Source organism: Meriones unguiculatus, chromosome 1 (genome assembly GCF_030254825.1).
Source record: "Meriones unguiculatus strain TT.TT164.6M chromosome 1, Bangor_MerUng_6.1, whole genome shotgun sequence".
Taxonomy (NCBI): domain Eukaryota; kingdom Metazoa; phylum Chordata; class Mammalia; order Rodentia; family Muridae; genus Meriones; species Meriones unguiculatus.
In genome coordinates, this window is record NC_083349.1 from 126,294,556 (window position 1) to 126,311,665 (window position 17,110).

Consider the following 17,110-nt stretch of genomic DNA (forward strand, 5'->3'; position numbering starts at 1 on the left):
AAGCTCAAGCCATCCTGAGTGAATGAAAGCGGAGTAAGTTAGCTGCTGGCAGACTCCCTGATGGCCTCTAAAGCCTCAAGCTTGTGAGCACAAACTCATGTCACCTCTCCATCCTTTAGAGACCATTTGCAACCTCTTCCCGGTGCCCTAGAGAACCAGGCAATGGCCACGCTCTTCGTTCTCTCCTGTATTTGGTTCTATTTGAAAAAGAAAACAAAAACAAACAATAACAACAACAACAGCAACAAAACACCTCTTAGGATTCAGGCAAAAGCAAAATTACTAATGCAACTGTTAAAACAAATGAAATTTATAAGACATAGTGTAGCCAGCTTGCATTACAGTAATAAATAGTTTTGTGTAAGTATTTATCCACAGGAAACACAGGAAGTCTTCTGCAGTACCCACTTTCTGGCATCTGACAAAACACACCCACACTTATCTGGAAGTTTCCAGAGGCCTTCACTGTGTTCCTCCCTGTGGTAGCTCACAGAGCCAAGGTCATATCTCCTGCTTTTGCTTGTCTGGAAGAGTGTCTTCTCTATCTTTCTTTCCAATACCAGCATCGACAGGACGTATTTCCAAAGAACATAAAACTCACTGAGCATAAGTCCATGTAGTTCAGAATGATCCAAACTCTGAAGAAAAGCTGTAGTTTCTTTAGCATTAGTGTTTCCCCAAAAATACTCCTTATCCATATAGACAGGATGCATCAGGGTTGAGTCCAACGCAGAGGTCCTTTCTGTGCATTGAATTATGGTTCCAGTAGAAGCAGAGGGGCTCCTCCACACGTTGTGTCATATCACTGATGTCCCTAGGACACTCAAGATACTCATGCCATCCATGACCCTGTGGGAGCAAAGTGCTTATTTCAAAGATTCACCAGATAGCAAGCAGGAGGTATCAACAAGAAGCCACCCATTGTCTTGCCCAAAGATACATTATTCCCATGGTCCAAATGCACTCACAATTTATCATGAAAGGGTCTTCACCTCTACTGATTTTCCACTAGTCATGTCCCAGCTTTCAAATTCAGCAGCTTGAGTTATCTCCTAATTGTCTGTACACTTCTGCTTTGAGTCTCGTGATGTAAAAGCGTCAGGGACCATCAAAGATAAGAGAGTATACATTCTTGGCCACAAAGAGAAAAGGATATCATAATGATTACTCAGAAAGTTGGTTTATAAATTGAATTATCAACACTCCTTTTAGACTTAGTGGGGTCTTTACAATGCCCAGACCAGCAAATGAAAACATATCCAACTGTTAGAGGAAGTGCAGATATTGAAGAATGTGGCATCCATGAGCTCTGTTGTGCCACTGGAAGTTGGGTTGGTTTCTTTACAAGTCACAGAGGTAGGATGCTGGATAAAGGAAGTGATGTTCCTGGAACCTGCTGACCACTGGTGAGCTGGGCTGTTCTATTCCCTTCAGGAAGAAGAATATTTGTTATAGCCAGAAATCAAGCAAAGTTTAGGGCAGTGAAGCTCAGTAATTAATTTAAATTATTGCTATCAAGTCATCTTGTATACCTATAAAACATCTCTAATGTCAAATCTACAATTTTTCTTGGTATGTGTGTGAATAAAAATTTCTGTATGCCTGTGTGAGAGGATGAACAGGCTCATGTGTGCCTGTGTATGTAGAGGGCAGAGATCAATGTCTTCTGTCTTCTTCAACCCCTCCAACTTACTGTTGAAACAAAATCTCTTAGTGACGGTGGAGTCAGCTCACCAATACAGCTAGACTAGCTGGCCAATAAGCCCCAGGACTCCCCAGTATCTGTTTCCCTGACCTTGGGACTATAAGTGTGTGACACAAGTACTGGTTAAGTTTTGTCAACTTCACACAAATTAGAGTCACCTGAGAAGATGGAGTCTCATTCAGTTGAAGAACTGTCTCCATTTGATTGGCCCATGGGCATGTCTGTTGGGCACTTTCTTGGTTATTGATTGCTGCAGGAGGGTCCAGCCCACTGTGGGTGGGGCTACCCCTGAGCAGGTGGTCCTGGGTTGTATAAGAAGGCAGGCTGAATGAGCCATCAAGAGGAAGCCTGTAGGTAGTACTCTTCCATGGCCTCTGCTTGAATCTCTGCCTTCAGATTCTTTCTTTGAGGTTTTGCTCTGAGTTTCCTGTGCAACAGACTGTAACCAGCAAGCCAGAGTAAACCCTTTCCTTCCCAAGTTGCTTTGGGCATGCTGCTTTGTCATAACAATAGAAGCGCTAACTAGAGTAGCTACAAGCTTGGAATTTTATGTGGGGCTGGACACAAAACCACAGAGACTTCATGCTTGGATGACAAGAATATTTTCAATTGAGCCATCTATCTCCCTAGACCTTAGCACTTTCTCTTTTGATATTCATTTTCACCACCTTTTTCCTTTTTATTTTTTTCCTGAAAACTGAACTGTTGACATGGATTCATGAGGACAAAGCCTACCTCAGGACCATGAGGTACTGGAACACCAGGAGGGACCGAAAAACTTGTTAATATGCTTTTTTTTTTTTTTTTTTTTTTGGTGGCCTGGCAATGAGAGATACTGAAAGAGGCCTGGTAATCATTCCAAACACAGACCAGCCCGCCTAAGCGGAAACCAGAAAAATGCATCGGGTACCAAGTAGGCGGCAGAGCTGTCTTCATAAATCGCTGTCTGCAGACCTCTTAATGTGTCAGTGTACCCCAGCCATTAACCATGTTTAATTGCTATCTCCGGTAAGTTCCGTAGATCATTACCATACCAGTCATTTTTCAAAGATCCTCGTTAGCACAGGACTAGGGAACACACAAAAAAAGGACATGACAGGAAATGTCTAGAGAGACGCTGTAGAAAGGGGGCTGGTAACAGTGAGCCAGCCCTCAGAGGGGACCTGTCTCTACTGGCTCTGTAATAAGATGCACCATACACACTGGGCTTTTCCACTGTGTCACACCAGGCAAAACAAAGCAGCTGCTTGCTCACACCTGCTATTTCCCAGAGCATCTTTAGCCGGTGGCCACAGTTCCCACTGGGGCAGAGGGACCTGACAACAGCCATTTTTGAACCATGTCTGGAGGATTATGGGAGCAGCACCTCTTTAGGGCACTCAACGTGGTAGACCATCAATAAGACCAACACCAACATTCTGCTCCTGCTCAATGCCAGGCTGTGCTGGTCACCTGGATTCAAGGTCATCTGGGACAAGGTCATCAAAGATGTTCCAATAGACAATAAAGAAACAGGGAAAGGGAATCTCCAAGCCAGCCTACTTACTTTCCTTCAGTGACTATTTTCATGTTGCCATGACTTTTGTTGACTCATGTTGTGTAATTTGGGCTATGTCACTTTCCTTTCTCCTTTAAAATGATCAAAGGCCTGCTCTGTCCTTGTTGGTGTATCCAATATAAAGTAGTCATTTTGGTAAAAAGTTCTTGGTGGTTTAAGTTCCCACATGTGATCTGGGTTCACTTTCCTAGCATTTTACGTCCCTGGACTCACAGAAATGCCTCACAGAGTGCAGGCATATTGCAGAATGGTGGTCACTGCCAAGTTTGCCCTGATGGCCTCTGAGCTCTGATTGCTTTTGAACTGTAACTCCATTCCTACCTCAGAATTTGTAGGCAATGTGGGTTGGTGCTTGTTGGGACCTCCATACCAGGCATGTGTGGCTATGCCCCTAAGACTCTCATCTCAACCTTGGGCCAGTATCTGTGTATGTATTCTTGCTACCAGCTCTGAGAGGGGCTATTAAACAGTGTGAGATTTTTATCCAGCCCCTGGCTTGACAAGCTGCTCAGCTCTGATGCCTGAGCACATTTCTCATTCCAATAGCTCACAGGAGTCTAGGCTTTAATTCTTGTTGGGTGTTCTGCGTTTCATCTCTTGGAGGTGGACTTCAATGGCACCATGTGGCACTGTGCTCAGTAAGGTTGCTGTAGCATTCTCTATCCTGTCTATCCTCTTACCTTGCATTCTGCTATATTGAGACCACTTTGAGGGAAAGAGAGAGTTAGGTGTGTTCCTGCTCAGATTGTGGCCTTCACCCAATTCCATTTCTGCTTCATAAACAAACAAACAAACAAAAATGCTGGATGTTAACTCAAGGGCCAAGCTTGGATCAAATCAAATCATCATTTTCTCCATCACCATACTTAGAGTATACACTCCAGTGGCTTCCAAAGTAAGAAATTCAAAAACATGACCAGATATCTGGCCTTGGAACATGACATTTTGCACCCTATTTTCATCACTTTGGGTGTTGCATGATAGGAAGTAGGTCCTTTGCTCAGTTTTTGGCAATATCATCTCCTACACCATGTAAAAGGGGAGCAAAAAGATACCACCACTCAGGTGCACAGGTTATACTGTGCAGTGTTTGTACAGAAATGCTTGGCACCCAGAGTGGGCAACCATGCAACCAGCAATTCTCAGCTCCCTCTTCCAGAAGCAAAGATGGCAGTAGACGGTAGACTTTTGCCAAGGAAAACAAGCAACCTCATGGGAAATGTGTCACTTCCAGAATCAGAACCAAGAAAGCAGGGATGGGACAGCATCAGTCCTCACGAGAAGGCTACATCAGCTTCCTCGGTAGCCACATGAGACCTTTCCCTAGCATGTAGTTTCCATGACTGTGATGGAGTATCTGTTCCCTGCTGTGACAAAAACTAAGATATCTAGCAGGCTTTGTCCTCTTCTTCTCTTCTGGGGGGAGAGGCCAGTGTTCTAGGGGCCATGGACCACTGCTACAGCAAATTCCTTCCATCAGTCAGTCCTCTGTTTAGACTTTAGCTCACAGGTCTGAGCTCTCCACCCAGGCCAGTGTGCCTAGAAGCTCAGAGAGTCATTTTTCTTAGACATGAAGAGAGGACAAAAAGGATGCTAGCAAGACAACTCTGGGAGATCCATGTTATTTTACAAGTGTACAAATTCACACCACTGCCTCAGTATTTCAAAACCAAAGTGTTGGCCAACTTCACTGTGGATTCCCAGCCCTGTGTTCCAGCTTGCTGCCTCTTCAAACTGGAGAAAATGAGTCAGGCACAGAGAAGTCCTTGATAGCCGCTGTCCTTCACTAAACACCATGAAAAACATTTGCTTTAATGGTGAAGGAAAGAAGAACTTTTGAACACTGTTTTTTTGTTTGTTTTGGCTTTTGTTTTTTTGAGACAGGGTTTCTCTGTGTAGCTTTGGCTGTTCTGAAACCCACTTTGTAGACCAGGCTGTCCTTGAACTCACAGAGATCTACCTGTCTCTGCGTCCCTCAGTGCTGAGATTACAGGTGTGAGACATCACACCTGATGGCTGACCTTCTTAAAAATAAATAAATAAATAAATAAACAAACAAACAACCTTAGCCAGAAAGAAGAAATATGTAAGCCTGACTGTTTTTCTGTTCCTCCAAGCAATTTTAGGACAGGTCCTGTACTCTGGTCTTTTTCTCCCAGGCATTGTCTGGAAACACTGTGAAAAGTGTCATAACAGGTCATGGTAGCTGCCCATCCTGAAAGATGTGGACAGAGAGAACATGGTGATGAGAATAGAATTAGTTCTCTCACATGTCAAAGAGACAAAGAGTTATTTCCCAAAGCAGCAGTGTGGGCTCTGCTGTCTTCAAATCTGGGTGTCCAGTGATACCACAGAATAGCTCTTGGTCTCCTTACCACCAAAGGCATTTAGCAGTGGCAGGGGTCAAAGCTGAAGTCTCAGCCTCAAAATCCACACAAGAGCCTTTTTTAAGGACCCTGGTGAGATCAGCCTCCCAGTACAGCAGCTACCACAGAAAATTCAACCATTCAGGGACCAAAAAGGAAAGGACAAAATGCAGAGATGAAAGGAAGAATGGTTAAAAATGTGCCACTCTTGGAGGTCATCAGGAGACAACTACACAAAAATAGACATCATTGTATAGTAAAAGAGTAGCTATCAAATGGAAGGCAGAATGTGTAGCAGCCACCTGATGGGGCTTGCCCAACTTTAAAGAACAGGCGGACCATCCTCCTGCAGGTCTCTATAGCCTGAGAAGGGGGTTTCTTCTTCATGCTTACTTCATATTACCCAAGTTCCTGAAAAGGAAGAAGTAGTCAGAAGAGGAACAGAAAAGGATAAAGAGTAAGTGAAAGAGGAAGGAGGAAGGGAGGGAAGAAGGGTGGGAAGGGGTAGAAAGAGGAGGTAGAGAAGGAAGAAAAGGTAGAATGAAGAAGGTGGAGGAGGAAGATAGAGAAGGGAGGAAAAGGACTAAGAGGAAGAGGAAGGAAGGAGGAAGTAGAGGGAAACGTGGCTCCATTCATAGCATGCCACTTGTAGGTACTCTTCTCACCATGTACCCATAAACACCCAAATGGTCCTTACTATTTACAAAGCAATCTACACCATATGCTGACTGTGGTACATACAACCCCAAGATCACCAGTACCCCTCTCGTCTTCCTGTCTCCCACACTGGGCATGATCAACATGGAGGAGCATAGGTACTATGGAGGTGGAGAAGTTTTCCAGGAGTGTGTCACCTAGTCATTACAGAAACTCAAGTGCTCAGAAGCATGGACACTTGGGCTGTGTTTCCCAGTACACTTGTGCTCGGATTGGCTCTCACAGTTCTGTGGTGCCCTTGTGAACAAAAGCCATGTGTAGTGACTATCAGTGTCACAGGATCTATAATCACCTCAGAGACAAACATCTGGACATACTTGAGAGCATCTACATTAGGTCGATTGTGTTGAGAAGCCCCACCCTTATTCTGGGTGACAGAATTAGATGGTCTTGGGTCCCACACTAAGTTAGGATTTTTTATTGCTGTGGTATAACACCATGAGCAAAAGCAGCATGAGAAGGAAACAGCTTGTTTTAGCTTACAGTTCCATAGCATGATCCTTCATGGAATGAAGTCAGGGCAGAAGCTGGAACAGTACAGGAACCTGGAGACAGAATCAGATGAGGTCACCACGGAAGGGTTCTGCTTACAGGCTTGCTAACATGGCTTGCTCAGCTTGCTTTCTTATAGCACCCAGGATCACCTGCTCAGGGATGGCCCCACCCCCAGTAAGCTGGTCCCTCCCACATTAATCAGCAACCAAGAAAACCCACCGCTTCCTTGCCTACAGGACAATCTGAAAGGGGCATTTTCTCGGCTGAATTTCCCTCTTCCCTTTTCTGGCTTTTGTCAAGTTCACATATAACTAGCCGGCATGCACACTAAATAAAAAAGACGACGCAGCAAGCTGAGAACCTACATTCACCTCTTTCCTGACTGCAGACACAGTATGATCAGCTGCCTTGAAGCTTCTGCTTGAGTGACTTTATACTGCACAACACCCTTAAACTGTGAGCCAAATCAAACCCTTCCTCCCTTAAGTGGCGTTTTCCAGAAACTTTCCTCACAGCAATAAGAGAACTTGCCAGGGGGGCTGAACTATAAAGAAATAATTTGGAAGTGGTTGAGGAAGTTAGCTTCAACTCAGTAGGCTGCCACTGGGTGTGTGATTAGAAAAAGTGAATGTGCCATACTCCTCCAGGCCTTCTTGCTTGGCATGTATGCAAGGCATATATCCTTCTAGGTGGAAGATGGGGTCTAGTCAGAGAGGAAAGGTACCTTGGAGCTCGACAGTACTGCTTCTAAGAACAAATAGAACAAGGCAGGCCACTTGTAGAAGATTTCAAGGAGCAGGCATTGGGGGGGGGCAGTTCACAGGGCACTGAGAGGGAGCAGAGGCCACCACTTGATGGGGGTAAGTAGCCACAAGCAGAGGCCACCACTTCGGGGCCTAAGCTGTATCCTTGGACTCCTGTCCTTTTCCAGAGTGCCTGTGTGGAAATTCTAGGCACCCTCTTTAGGACATTTTGGTGGCTTTCTTTTGGCTTTTCATCCCCAGTCCTATAATGAACCAGCCTTGAAGTGAGGAACTCCACATGGTGGTGTTCTTCTGTCCACACGAGACTTCCAAACCAGCATTCTGAGCAGGAGGAACACGCGAACCCTCTATCTATAAAATGCCTTGTGAATATGGCATCCAGGAAGAGATGTTTTCCCTGGAGAAGACAGCTGGTGCAGGAGCTCACGCAGAACTGGCTCTCACTTTCTAAGCGAGTTGTACTGGCCTAGCCACTCACTTGCAGCTGTGGAACAGGTACCCTGAACAAAACTAAGATGCCTGCCTGAGCAGGTGTACAGCACAACTCTCCACACATGCTGTGGCTGTTACCATCACTGAGGACACAGTGAATACTCACGGAGCTAAGTACACACCTCCTCTGTGGAAGGAGGCTGCTGCCTGGTCAAAAGCCCATGGCAAAGGGAGGGCATGGGTCTAAGTAAGGGCCATACTGCTCACCTTTCCCTAAGTGGCCATGTTGTCAAACTTCCTTCTAAATATTGATATTTACACTCATAGATTAATGCCACTCTTTTTTGCAAAATGTGACATTAAATGCAGAGGTGCCTATCTATCTGGTCTGAAAAAAAAAAAAAGAATGATTGTTGAGTATTTATTCTTAAACAGGACACCTATATCATCCTTGTCCCCAAGGCCCAGGAAACATAATAGAAGGGAGGGAGAAATGAGACTAGGGAAGAGAGGCTGCCATTCAGGTAAGACACAGAACAATTACAACTGGGATGGTTAGTGTCAGCCCTACTCAAGCCATCTGGGAAGAGGAGTGACCTCCATCAGATTGGCCTGTACACAAATCTGTGTGGCATTTTCTTGATTATTGGTTGACATGGGAGGGTCTAGCCTACTGTGGGCCTGCTACTTCCAGTTGGTGATCCTGGAAAGTATAAGGAAGGTAGTGAATTCAAGCTTAGGCAGCAAGCCAGGACACAGCACTTCTCTGCAGTTTCTCCCTTGACTTCCCTCAATTCTGGGCTGTGATTGTGACACATCGATTCTTGCCCAATGTTCTTTTAGTCACGGTCTTTATCACAGCAACAGAGAAGAAAAGTAGGATGATGAATAGCTGCACAAGATGGGGCCCTTCCATGAGCCATCACAGATAGAGGGGTACCCCCAAAACCCCATTCCCTCCCAAGACGCTAGTGACATTACTTGCCAATGCAAAGGAAGGGTGCCATTTCTTCAACGGTGTTGCCACTGGAGGACAAGTTGAGAAAAAAAAAAAAAAGAGTTCAGAGGGAAAAGAAAGTTGGTGACCAGGGTAATGGGAGGTGAACATAATCACAACACATTGTATATTTGGATGAAACTGTAAACAATGATTTTTAGATTAAAAAGTAAAGAATGCTCAGGTCCAAAACAATGGAACGCTTCACCTGAGAGAACATGGCATCTATTATTGTTAGTTCACGAGTCGATGCAGCAGCCGCTAGATGTGTGCACACCAGATACATGTATAAAGGACCTGTCCATCACTGTGTGCCTCTCTCTGCCTTGGTTTCTCTCGCCCTCTCTGTGCCTGAGACAATTCCCTCCCCCATCTCTCTCTCCCTCCCTCCATCCCTCTCTTTCTGTCTCTCTCTCTCTCTCACTCTGTCCCTCTGATTCTCTTCTCCCACTGCCTGTCCCTGCATACTCTCTTCTCCCACTGTCCCTGGCCTTTCCCACAATAAACTTCCCTGTACTACAACCTGTTGCGCAGCCTGTAATTTATATATATCATAGCAATTATCAAATTATCATGGCTCTTACAAGAACCCCTGCTTTTCATATCCCCTGCTTGTGTGCTGCAAAAATAAAAAAGAATATTAGCACCTCTTCAAATATTTGGTATGTTAAGAAAATATCCTATTTCATAAGATAGCACCCCCAAAAAACCGGCATGTGAAAACAAATCTAACCCTCGGTTTTGGGTTAAAATAAATTAGTTAATTAATTTAGCTCTCTCTCTCCTTTTTTTTTTTCTACAATTAGTTACTTTTGTGAGTATTTAATTAAGCAAACCTTTCACACAAGCAAGATGCCATTCAGTTTCCACCTGTGACCTTTCCCAAGCTTGTTTACCTGGAGAGACACAAAGTAACTAAAGCCAGTCTCCCAGGCTAGAGAGGAGGCTTGGGAAGCAGCAGGCGCTTGGTGTCCTCTAAACTTTCCAGGCCACTGAGGTTTAATTACCCTCGCGCAGCTTACTGTGGGGGATGGGGAGGGGAAGGGCGACCTAGGCTGCACAACTGACAGGCCGGCCATCCTCCACCCACTCTGCCACAGGAGCCAGCTGCACACCCAGTGTACCAGGGACAAAGAGGGGCAAAGCTGACTGTCGGGGAGTCTGCATTCAGCCGGTGACTTGAGATGTTGCATTCCCCCTTTCCAGGAAATTCTGTATGTTGGAAAGATTGAGGTCTCTCTGCAGGGCACTAGGCTGGCCTGTAAGGCAGAACTCTAAGGCTTAATTTCCAAAAGGGGTGTGAGCTAGAAACCCCTTCAATACCCCGGGACTGGGTTTTGTTTTGTGACCAGCTTCTGCCACAAAAGAAGGACCCACCCCCATCCCCAGTATTCAATTAACCCTGTGTGTGACGGGGAGGATGGGAGGTTGGTTCAGTCCTCATTCAGGGGATTCCGAGGGGGGCTTTCTTTAAGGATTCTTTTTTAACAAAGGAGGCCAACTAAGTAGCTTTTTTTTGTTGTTGTTGCTGCTGGGCTCTGGCCTATTGTTACCTCTGGAGGGACCTTTTCCACTTAATTGGGCTTTAGAATCCCAGCACTATTGTACTTGTATATATGGAATACCAGCTGAGGAAGTCTGCAGGTTTAAGTCTGTAAGCACTTGGGCAAGGAGCCTCCCAAAAGCTGTGCTGCCAGATGTAAGGCATCCTGCTACAAAGAATTTCATAAAACTAGAGCCGCAGCAAAAATGTGTTTCCTATGCTGAGTATCTGTTAGGCAGCAGACACTGCCATCCTCTCTTTGTGGGTTGGTTTCTAGTGAATCCCTTGTGTTCGGGACTGGCCATTAGCTCAGCTCACTAAAGATGCTCCACTCCTCCCCAAAGTGCACAACAAGGTTTGGTTTGGCTTCCTTTGAAGTTCCGGCATTTTAGGGCTCCAGTTAGATAGAAAGTCTCATCCAGAAGCCAACGTGAAATGTACACAGTATAACATGAGAGATGCCTGGAAGGAACCAGTGGGGAAGATAAACGTGAACACTGCCTGATGTCAGACAACAGGACATGGTGAGGCCTGATGAAAATCAGCCATGTCCCATCTCTCACAGACTCACTTTTACACTATTTCACTTCTTAGTTTTTTTTGTTTTTGTTTTGTTTTGTTTTGTTTTTCTTCTTTGAGTTCTACTTTTTGCCTGGGGGATTAAATAGATGTCTCAGAGGGTGCTGTATCCTATTGGTGGGACTAAGCAGACATCATTAATAATGGTGGCTCTTGCACAGCATTCCTTGCATACACAGCACAGTGGAAAGCTTGAAGATTCCATACTTAATTTAGTGGCGTCTGTCCTGTCATGGGACTCTAGGATAAGTATCATTCCCAGGGCTGCCTGTGACGGTGACTACTGTCAGCAGCCATTAAGAAGGCTGTACCTGTTCACAACACCTGGTCCACCTCACTAGTGAGCATTGATTGCCTAGGCCGGGTGGCTGCCTGCTTGTGCCACCTCTGTGCCAAGAAGACCTAGTTTTCTTTGCTGAGGGACATAATAGAACTTGTTGTTGTCTGTTCAGAATATACACACACGACACCTACCCAAGCTACATAAAATAACTTTTGCCATGTGTGTCAATGAATCTGTGAAGAGAAGTCATCTCGTCATACAGAGCTGACCCGACTAGCCAGAGTTTCTTCAAGGACACTCAGCAGCCTAGGTGAGTGTATATGTTAGGGAAAGCATGGTCCTGTCCTTTCCTCCAACGCCTTCAGAGACCCTTAAAAGGGATTAATGCATGCTAGTGAAATCATCATAGGGTTGAAGAGCTAAATTAAATCTAAACATTTTAACCATTTTATCAAGTGTCATGTTCACAGTGTACCTCAAAGAAGTGAGAAGTGAACCTCCAGAGAGAATCCCATTTGTTCGTAAAATGGCCCAACTCCTTCCTGCCTCCTTGCCCATCACTAACAGACAGAAGCTTCCCCCTCCTCCACAGCTGGGGAATCCCAGTGGGTGCAGCTGCCGGCCATTTTGTTGAAAATATCAGCCCACTAGTGCGACCCCAGGCTATCTCACTTCTTGTAGATCCCTTGGGCACATCTGGCTTCTGTCATTTCTTTCTGGTCATGGCCTTTTTTCAGCTGATGGTATTGAGTGAGGTGAGGAAGACAGAAGGGCAGAAGTGCAGAGGTGAATGAGTATAGGTCACACTGCATGACTGGTCCCATCCCTCAGCCCCGTACACAGATGTGTGGTCTGTTCTCTAGTAAGATATCAGAGCGTACACAGCTGCCAGGGAAAGCTTAGGGAATGGCACAGTGATGCAGGGGGGGCACCTAAAACCAGCTGAAGGGAGACAGTGTCCTGTGCGCTAACTGTGTGCTTCTGTTCTTTATGATGCGTTCTCACGGCCTGGAGAGGAACACAGCACACAGAAAACCGGGCAGGATCCAAAGAGGCCAGGGTGAGGTGGAGACAGGGCTAGGGCTGTTGGAGAACCCCATCCACAGAGCAGTCTGAAGGCAGGGACATTGACAATCTGAGGCTCAGCATCTCACTTTCCCAACCTGAGCACCAAGCAGCTTCAGACCTCAGCAAAGTTCTGCTCCCAGCACTGGACCTAGTCCTGCATTCTTTCTCCCCAGGGTACTGCCCTCCCTCAACCAGCATCTCCTCCGTGCTCCACTACTGGACACCACCCCCACCCCATTCCCCATAACCCACCCCTGCAGAAGAGGTTTGCTTCAGGCCTTGATATTTAAAAATTAATTTCACTGACCCATTAACACAGGTGGAGTCTTATTTATAAGACATCCTCGCCTCATCTCCCTCTCCCCTGAGGCAGTTAGTGGCTTGTTTACAGGTCATTAAGCCACAGTGGGGGTGGCGGAAAGAGACTGTGAGAGGCAGGTCAGACAGTTCATGTGAGACCAAGTATATAGGAAGCAGAGAGACAGAGGGCTGGGAAGATGGTTGACTGGGCAAAAGCTCAGTAGCCTAGAAAGCTGGAGGAGCCCAGTTCGACACACAGAACCCACATACAAAGCCTGATGTGGTGACAGACATATCACCAGTGCTGCTCCAGCGAGAGGGGAAATGGGGATAAGAGAGTTGCCAGGAGGCTCCAGGGCTAGCCTGGAGTACAGCTCAGCAGCAGCAACAGCACATACCCTGTTCCTGATAGGCTGGGTAAACAATTTCCAGGCCTGCTACATTAGTTAGCACCACACGGAACTAGGAGATTCAGAGCCCTGGTTTCCGAAGATCAGCCCCGGAGACGGATGTCTCCTATCCAGCCTCACCTGGATAGGACAGATCATCAGTATAAGAAGTGTTTATGCCAATCCAGACAAGGATAGTTCCTACAAGGGTTTGAACCTGTCCTGGTTTGTCCACTTTGTTTTCTGAAGAACATGAACATGGGGGCAAGTGGCCACTGTGATGTCCCATGTGTGAAAATCATTAAGACTTTTAGGGAATATTCTTCAGGACATTGTACAATTGTACAATCACTTACCATGCTTTTCTGTAGCCCAGTCCTTCCAGTGCACACACAGGCCTGGGGATTTCTCGGTAGGAGAGATTCAACCCTGACCCCTTCCCCACTCAGGGAAAGGCAGATTTAGCTGGCAGCTTAGATCTCTGCCAAAATCCTCACCGGTCTACCTGTAGCCATGTCAGCTCCCATAAATCCAATCTTCCTGAAGCTTAGATCTTGGAGGGTTAGAAACTGCCATTGCCTGACTGTAACACAACACAAACACCTGCATGTACATCATACCCACAACACCCCCAATATGCTTTATGTCCCACATTGAGCAATGCACAGACTTCTCGCCGACCTGTGGCTGGGCTTTATCCTGCCCCATTGGTCTTCCATGTGGAATGGTTTCCCTTCGGTCCCTCCAACGTGTCCTGGGAGACCTACCTCCAGGTTCTACACTTGTTACACTCATAGGTCCTTTCCCTCGTAGTCTAAGCAGCCGTCCAGATGCTTAGCCCTGCCACACTGTTCATTTTCCTTTGTTTCTCTGTGCAATTTTCTTTCAGCTGCTTGGACATGAGAGCCCCAACAGTTTCACTTGATATCATGCTGAGAGGAGAACCCCGCAGAGAGTAGGCATTTGTTTACTTCATTTGATTTTTTTAAGTGAATTAAATTTGCTTTTGAACATTTTCAAACATGTATGAAAATGCATTCTAATTGCTTCTCGACTACTGCTGCCACCCCTCCCCCCAAGGCCTTTTCCCCACATTCATGCCTTTGTTTTATTTTAAGGCCTCCTGCATTTAATGAATAAACAGGTGGATGTGGGGTCACCTGAGCTAATGTGGTCCTCCACACAGAAACACTGCTCTGTGGCTCTTGTGGTGCTCTGAGCCACTTCTCCAATGTGCTGGAGCTATGACTCAAATCTCATGTCACTTTCAGGATAACAAAGCATTCTCATGTGTGTCAAACACCAGGCCGTATGCCAGGGATGCAAACACAAATGCAAAACCAGGGCATAATTCTATCCCCCCAAGAGCCCAAGCTTGCTGCAGCAAGGATAATCATCTTTTCCTGTGAAGAATTCAGACATTACCAGCTTATGCGATATTTCCCCCTAATACCAAGCAAGTTCCTGCTAAGTCTAGGATGGATTCTGAATTAGAAATTGGCCACACCACCCCCACCCTTGTGTATTCCATGGCCACCATCTCAGTCCCATTTGAAGCCTCCCAAGAAATCCCCCTGGGGACATGTTAATCATATTCTAGGCTGCTGGGACTCAATTCCATTCTGGACTACAATTCTTCCTTGGATAGGTCCCCTCTAACATAACCTTCCTGATTTTGGAGGGGGCTTTATGACCCAAGCGCAAGCTCAGCCTGGTTGCTGCTTTTTAACAAGGAATTAGGGAAATACAAGAAATCTTCCGGAATCAATCTGCCACATCACAACAGCCAGCCTCAGCAGAATGACTGTTCCCATAAACACAGCAGAGGAATGGGCAGGACTGCCCTCGTCAGCTGAGTCCCCCAGCCCCGACTCACCTGAGCAGCGTTGCCCAGGTCCGGCTTCCTCAGACTCCCAGGCTGGAGAGCTCTGTCTCATCTCAGAGGCAGTGTGCAGTGCGCTGTTCACGGTAGCCCGGCAGACGTCAAAACACTCCCCCAGACTGCAGCATGAATCTAAATCTGGGGTCCTACGCAGGGGCTTCCAGAGGTGCTTGGCACTGCTTGGCACGAGCAGTTAAATGTCTCGGCTCCATCCAGACTGCTGGCCTGGCATGGGCGCTGTGTGGTACAACTCATCTCGCTGGCGTGAGGAAGCTTTAACTGTCTCTTCCCCGAGCTCATAACCCTCAAATCGCAGGCTGAGACAGTGTCCCACGGTGCCACAACGCTCATGCCCCTAGCTGCGCACAACCAACCCCTGCAAAGTGTGCCAGCTAGAAGGAAGCCATCACTTTCAGCAGAGAGAGGCTGAGTGGATGGCTGTTTATCTCCTCCCCTCCCACCACAGCACTGAAGTCAATCACAGCGCATCTTAAGTGTGAAGACATTTGTGTTTATTCTTGTGTTCTTCCATTAAACCCTTTCCGTTGAAGCCATTTACCCCATGAAAACAGTTCTACAAACCTCACCTTTCTCGGGTACAGCATATTGTTCGGATTTAGCTTATCTGCTTAAAACTCCTTGAGGAAAGGATATGGTTGCCGGAGGAGACACAGCTATTTAAACCCTGAAGCCACTTCAGAGGTTAATGGTACACACCAGGACAGGACTGTGTGGCTGGAGGGTAAAGGGGTGTGTGAGAAGAACGGGGTTGAAGCTCCAGAGATCAGAGTTCTTAATATATCAGTGATGTCATGATATTGTACAGAAATTGATGATATTTGGTTCCTGGGCCTCAGGAGCTCCCAGCTAGCCCATGTTTCTGCTTGCTCATGTGACTGTCCTAGGCATCTAATAGCACCATCATTCCCTTATTTAGGGTTGTTTTGACCAAAGATAACTACCCATAACTTGCAAAGGCAGTACTCTATAGGAGAGAATCCCTGAAGCCTCTTAGGCTTCTGAATCCCCACCCTTTCACTTAGCCTTATAACTCTTAAACTGTTTCAGCAGCAATGGCCTCAGTGTCCCATTGGTGACACAGGAGAACAGAGCTGGGCATAGGCTCATGCAATCCCTCTGATTAATATGTGCACAATCACCCAGAAACCATGCTCAGCTCACCACGGGATCAATAAATGCAGTTACTGCTGCTATAGTCAATAGGTCTGATTCTACCGTGACTATCAGTCTCATTCTCTGTCTGATAGGTGCTGTGTCTGCCAGCATCTGGCTGCAGTCAGCCCTCTGTATCAATGGCCTGTGCACCTGTGGGCTTAACCATCTATGGTTTTCAAATACCTGGCTAAGGCGTGTCATCAGCACGGAGAGCTTGCATTTGTAAGGCCCTGGGCTTAATACTCAGCTTAAGAAATAGAGAGGAAAGAAAATATTCTGAAAAATAACCCACTCCACTAGTGCTGACCCTGGACAGGTCTTCTTCTGATGATTTCCTAGACAATGGTCATGCACACTGCTATTCCATTGTATCCGAGGGACTTGAGCCTCCACTACTCCTTGAATCCTGGATCCTGTTTCCTGTTGATATCGACAGGCATCTCTTTAAGTAAATGTCAGTCTTAAAGAAACCGAATTCCACTGAGGCTCTCCAGATAATGCCACCCATCTGTGTCTAGCCAATCGTAATGGTTAGGAAGAGTCTCACTAGAGGACTGGTTGGCCAGTGGGGTTTGTCTATAAAGGGTTTTTTTGTGTTTGGTTATTTGAGATGGGAAGACCTACTGTGAATGCAAGCAGCAGCAGCAGCATTTCATAGGCTTGATCCCAGACGGTATACAAGTGAAAAAAATCAAGCTGAGCAAGCAATCTTCTGTGTATGCATTCGCTCTCTTTCTGTCCTCCGACTCTTTCTCAGATGTGTTTGAAGCTCCTTCCACAGTCTGACTTCCCTATGCTGTTGTATTTGGAATTTTAAGCTAAATTAGAGTTTTCATCTCCAAAGTTGGTGTTTTGT

At 46.2% G+C, this 17,110-nt stretch overlaps 1 long non-coding RNA gene across 1 annotated transcript; it reads right to left on the reverse strand.

The window, feature by feature from the left end:
* Window positions 1-289: 289 nt before the first annotated feature.
* On the reverse strand, window positions 290-15,747 carry LOC110550213 (uncharacterized). Its single transcript, XR_002476506.2, has 2 exons — window positions 15,073-15,747; window positions 290-1,428 (listed from the first exon to the last, which is right to left on the reverse strand). It is a non-coding gene; the product is annotated as an uncharacterized LOC110550213 (long non-coding RNA).
* Between the last annotated feature and the right edge of the window lie 1,363 nt (window positions 15,748-17,110).